Source organism: Priapulus caudatus, unplaced genomic scaffold, assembly GCF_000485595.1.
Source record: "Priapulus caudatus unplaced genomic scaffold, Priapulus_caudatus-5.0.1 Scaffold92, whole genome shotgun sequence".
In the NCBI taxonomy this organism is placed as follows: Eukaryota; Metazoa; Priapulida; class Priapulimorpha; order Priapulimorphida; family Priapulidae; genus Priapulus; species Priapulus caudatus.
Window position 1 is genome coordinate 26,099 of NW_014577153.1, and position 6,000 is coordinate 32,098.

Sequence of the window (6,000 nt, forward strand, 5' to 3'; positions counted from 1 at the left end):
TGTTGTATCCATTTTAATGATGTCCCATCCGTTGTTTGCAGTCGACTCGCCCGAGTCTCCCGGCCAGGTGTTCGATGCTATCACTAAGATGGTGAATGTAACAGATGAGGAGAAGGCGGCAGCCACCCAGCGCATGACAGAGGACCAGGCCTGTTCGGAGGAGGCCCAGCAGCAGTTTCAGCTCACAAACAGGTAAAGCTCACACCTGCCACCTCACAAACCATTGCCGGATTGACTGGGATTGCCCGTCTGGTTGCCAGGTGTAAAGCAAGAGCGAATGTCTTCCTATCTGTCGTATCGTGTGATCGTATCACAAGTTTCATTTTTCACCAAATGTTTAGTTTGGGGCTTGTTACTGTTGTCACTATCACTCGAGCTCTGGTATTGTTCTAGCTCTAACCTAAGGTGCATGCCTGTGTGCGGTAACTAATCGACTCCTGCTTCTCTCTCGTGTGTGTGGCAGGCCATACCTGGAGGCAATCTTCAATGCTCTTGAGTGTACTGAGAACGACTACGAAACGCTGATTGCTCTCTGCCTACTCTACTCGCTCGGGCACAATGAGGGTAAGGGGCCCGTGCCACGGCTCAGCATTTCAAGACGTTTTGATCATCAATACTTGCTTCACTTCTCTCTCTCTTTGTCTTGTGAAATCGCTCTGTTGATCTTTTGCTAGCAATGCGTTGTGATAAGCTAATCTGTGACTAATAAAATTTAGGTTTGCATTACTTGAGAAATAATTACACGTACAGCGGTTTAATTGCTGCACAAACAACAAACAAGTTTTGTGTTACGGCTATCGTCCGTCATTATTCGTGAATTTTAACCGAATTTTTCCATTGCTTCTATGTTATTGGTAGTCATTCGTGCATTCAACAACTCTTGGTTTTTACTTTTCTTCTTACTGCTGACTGTTTTGACTTTAAACAGATGGTATGCTTTGTCATGTAAAACGTGATGTTCTTTGATCTTGGCTTTCTGTAGTGCAGTGTGTATGGGCAATGCTTGCTAAGCTTTGTTTTTCAGTAGCACGATTGATATATGACAAATTAAAAATGTACCGCTTGCACTCTCTGTTTGTAACCAGTTGATTACCGTATATGATCGCGTAATAACCGCAAATTTGGCCTCAGATTTCAACCCTGTATTTGCTCTGCGGTTTATAAGTGCGCCATACCTTGAGGGGAAATATACTAGGCGCAATACTTGGTTACCCGATTCAAATTGAGGTGCGGCTTATAGGCGCCCGCGGTTATTACGCGATCATATACGGTAGTTGTGATGTAAGGGATAATGAATCCATTTTTAGCTCATCTGACATAGTCAGATGCAGCTTGTAGAATCGCATGAGCGTGCGTGCGTCCGGCCGTGCGTCCGTGCGTCAACAGTTGGGCACAAATCTTAACCGCTCGACGTACGGTCACTATATTCGGGCGTGGGGGGGTAATCCGAAAACGAGTTGGGATGTCGATAGCTGGGGGGTCTAAAGGTCAAGAGGTCAAGGAGGTGTAACAAGAAGGGGAACATTCCCTCCGTTACTAAGGTATAGGGAGGAAATGCAGAATTGGCGCACCAAATCTAAAGACAGGCTCGATCCTAAGCTCGTGATAGTCGGTGTCAAGCATCAATGGTGTAAGAAAAGACCATCACTCTTGCGCGAGATTGGAGCGCTCACCAGTCGAAGGTCACGATGGGCGCAACAGGGCAGATTTTAGACATTATCTGTCACTTGAGGCACTGACTGGTTCTGACGGGAGCGTATGTGCGAGAAAAAACTTCTAGATTGGGTTTAGCGGTGACCTACCATTATTATTATATGGATGTAATATGGAAAAGGACCATCAGAAATGTGCTGAGACAGGGTGACAAAGCAAGCGACATGTCCACTCTTCACTGAACGATGGGCGACGAGAGTAATTGTCTGCGATGAGCCGTTTATGACCTCTCAATGGAGGAGTTAGAAAAGCCATGGATTTGTGACTGTTAACAAGAACTGAACACTTCGCTTTTGGCCTACCATTAAGGAGCCCCTTCACCCGTCCTTCGCCGCTACCCCTCCCCCCCACCCTCCACCACCACACCACCAGACTACGACCGCCTCTGGACGCATATCCATAGATAACGTTAATATGACATAGCGAAAAGTCATTAAAGCTGACCGTATCATCAGCTATATCATCTTTACTTACTGTTAGCTAGCCGGCTATACGCCAAAGGCCTATCACGCGTGACGGAAGGGCGCAGCGTTCTATTCGCAGTTGGCCAGTGCGAGAGTTGTATACAGAAAGAACTCGAGCGTGGCATGAACCAGTAACACCGTACATGCTTCTGAGCGGCGTCCGCTCTGCCGTCAAAGCGACTTAAGTTTTCAATAGTGACGCTTATTACGGTAGTGTGCGAACGAGCAAAGTGTTACAGCTTGTTGTTGCCGAGAGAGCATAAGAAGTCGTGTTCCACGCGTATTGAAGAGCTCGAGGAGATTCTAGCTGCATAGATATGTGCTTGCGATGGAAATGTGAGCAGATACGTCGCCAAATAACATATAGACGAGATTGTGAGTCGTCGTAAGAATGCCTTCGACTTAATACAAATCTACCATCACTATGACAATAGACACTGATAAACCAGCTCTACTATCATTAGTAATCTAGCAAAAAATATGAAGGCAAGAGGCATACCTTAGAGGGAAATTCGTGAATGATTTTTACTGAGACTATTAAAGAATATTTAAATCTTGTCTGTAACGCATCGGAAGTGCGAGTACAGCACAATTGGAAACAGCAATTAAACGAGCTCGGATAAAACTTCACCCGTAGATTTCTGCAATCTAGAGCATTAGATGTTAGACATCTCGCGGTCTCGTCCGCAGGCATTAAATAGAAGGACATGTTGATGATGTCGGTTATGATGCCAGACAGAGACGCGTCTGCAAGCATACCTGTACAATGTCAACCCTCATCGAGCGACTCGCAAGTCAAATCATGCTGAGCGCTGCCAAGAACGGTAGCAGGCTTGCCACGACACAACTACTGTTGTTTCATGCCCTTCTGCTATGATCACTTGACTGTCCCATGCTGTCGTGTCCCGAGTACCTGTTTATGCTTATCGACTTAGTCCGCATGTTGTGTCATGACCCTGTCCTAGCTCTGTCACTGTGTAGTCCCATGGTTGTCTGTAATCCCTGTTTTCGTTATCAACTTAGTCGCCATGTGTGTCAATAGTCCCTGTTTGTCTTATAACACCTTAGTCCCATCCTTATATCGTACCCTGTGCTCTTGCGTCTCACCACCCGTGGTCCCTGATTTGTCATACTGCATATTACCCCACACCTTCACAACCACCGTTGTTAAGAATAGCCCTGTGATTGAACTGGCAAACAACAATACTTCATCCAATTACACAGGAAGCACAAGGTTAACTGCAACTTGTATCGAACTTCTGCCACTCCTCTACAGAAGCAAGCTGAGCTCCACACGCCATCGAATATCGCAAAGTCCCTGCTTCAACAGGATCTACGTCCACCATGGACATGACTCGAGTCCAGCCAGGGCGAGTCATCCTACACCATCCAGGAGATTTATTCCTAACAGAGGTCAGTGCCGTCCAAGCGCACGTCAAAACGGCGTTTTCGAGTAAATCTGACAGTAGGGACGGATAGTTAACAGAGAGCGCACTGACGGTTCTTTTAACAAGAACACGTTCCTAAGTTGGGACATTTGCTTGATTAATGTGGTATTGAGCATGCAAGACTATCGACCTTACTTACGAAGAAAATCAATTAATTGGCGAGGTCAGAAAGACGAAATTACCTAATTTTTCCTAGTATACCTCCCTCTTCAAGCGCATTTACATATTCCAGGCTATATCTCTGTCAATTGATTTATTCTTAGCTCACGAAATATTCACTTAAGCTTATACTTAGCGTCAAAGAATAAGGCACCTCTCGGCGTGCTTGTAGAGCGGTACGTAGCTTGGTGCGCTCCACCACAAGGCCGTGCTATAGAATTGACTTCAGCTAATCTGTGTCCGTCTAGGCCGCCGGCTAGGGACGGAGATATTCTGGCACATCGTCTGTGAAGAGACGTCCCGCCGGCCCGGAGACCGGCCCGCTGAAGACTCGAACCGCCTAACCTGAGCTAACCGTCACGAATGGACCACCAACATCCGTCTCACGCCCACCTCCGGCAACGCCGACTGACATGCATCGAGTTCGTACGAAGTCGCGCCTGCCCCTGCAGGAAATGGGCTGCGAGCGCGGCAGGCGCTAGGCCTGACCCCAGCGCACCCACCCCCCCATCACCCCCATCCACACTCGCGTCATTGACCTCGCTACACCTTCCTGACGGAAGAGGTGGAGCGAGCCAGAGGGCGCCCGTGAGTGACCCGGCCCCAGCAGGCCCGCCCATCCAGTCAGCTCGCTGTTGCCTCCGTCACAACAGAGCGGGGGGGGGGGCGGGAGGGGCGCCGGGGAGGGGGGGGAGGGCGCGAGGGGGGCGGGGCGGGGCGCGAGGGGGGCGTGGGGGAGGGGAGAGGGAGGGAGGGGGGGGGGCCGGGGGGAGGGGGGGGGGGGGGGGGGTGGGGGCGGGCGCCTGGGTCGAAGAGGTGGAGCGAGCGCGGCGGGTAGGTGACCCCCCAGCAGCCCCCGCTCTCCTCACCATCGGCTCGCATTGACCTCGTCACCTTGCCTGCGAGAGAGAGGTGGAGCGAGCGAGGGGCGGGTGGTGAACCCCTAGGCGAAGTCCCTTGCAACCGAGCTGCGCCCGCCCTTCCATCTGCGACTCGCTCATATGGTGCCTGGTCGACGCTGCTGCTGCCGGAGACGGTTGGAGTGAGCGAGGCGGTGGCGTGACCCTCCAGCCAGCCCCGCCCACCTCAGCAACCCCGCCGGCTCCTCATTCACTCGCTGCTGTATTGCGCTTCGTCACCTGCACCTGCTGAGAGGGTGGAGCGAGTGAGGGCGGGATAGGTGACCTATCGCAGCAGCCCCGCCCTCCTCCACTTGCTACTAGTTGCGCCTCGTCACCTGCCTGTTGCGAGAAAGGTGGAGTGAGCGAGGCCGCGTGGTGAGCCCCGCCAGGCACCGCTGCCACACCACATCCCTCGCCCTCCTCAAACACTCAGCTCTAATTGCCATCGGTGCACCTGCCCTGGTGGAGAGGTGGAGCGAGCGAGGCGGGTGGGTGAACCCCCCAGAGCCTCGTGGCCATCAGCAGGCCCCTGCCCGTCGCTTCGACTCGGGGCTTCTAATTTGCCTCGTCACCTGGCCGGCTGCGAGGTAGAGGTGGATGCGAGCGTGGGGGGGGGCGGCCGGGTGGGTCGAACCTCCCCAGCAGGCCTTTGCACCCGTCCAAGCAGCCCGCCCTCCTCACTTACGTCTATTGCCTCGTCCAAGCCTGCCGCTGGCGGAGAAGGTGGAAGCGAGCGAGGGCCGGGTGGTGACCCCCCAGACAGCCTCCCGCCGCTTCTCACTCGCTCGTAAGTCTGGTGCCTCGTCAGCCTGGCCCTGCGGTAGAGGTGTGAGCGAGCGAGGGCGGGTGGTGACCCCCCCGAGCAGCCCAGCGCCCACACAGCTAACACGCCCAGCCCTTTCTCACTCGCTTCTTAAAGTTGCCTCGCTCGACCTGCCCTGCGGAGAGGGTGAGGCTGAGCGAGGCGGGTGGGTGTACCCGCCAGCAGCCCCCGCCTTCTCACTCGCCTCTATGTGCCTGATGTCACCGTGCCTGCGGACGAAGGTGGACGAGCCAGATGGCGGGGTTGGGGTGAGTGGCCCCCAGCGAAGCGGCGCAGCCCTCCTCTGTACTTCGCGATTCTAGTATGCTCCTCGTCACCTGTGCTTACTGGCGTGAGTGGAGCGTGGAGCAGCGAGGCGGGTGGGTGACCCCTCCTCCCACGCGCCAAACCCCTAGCTAAGGAGGCGTGAAGGAAGGTGTTTCGACTTGAAAGAGCGTTCGTTGGTTTAAGGTTGACGACTCTGACAGCAGCTCCCACCCATGTCGTCTCCC

At 53.1% G+C, this 6,000-nt stretch overlaps 1 protein-coding gene across 1 annotated transcript in view; it reads left to right on the forward strand.

The window, feature by feature from the left end:
• LOC106804895 (protein CLEC16A-like) overlaps positions 1 to 6,000 on the forward strand; it is a 47,994-nt gene that overhangs the window by 25,337 nt on the left and 16,657 nt on the right. The gene's annotated exons all lie outside the window — the stretch shown is intronic.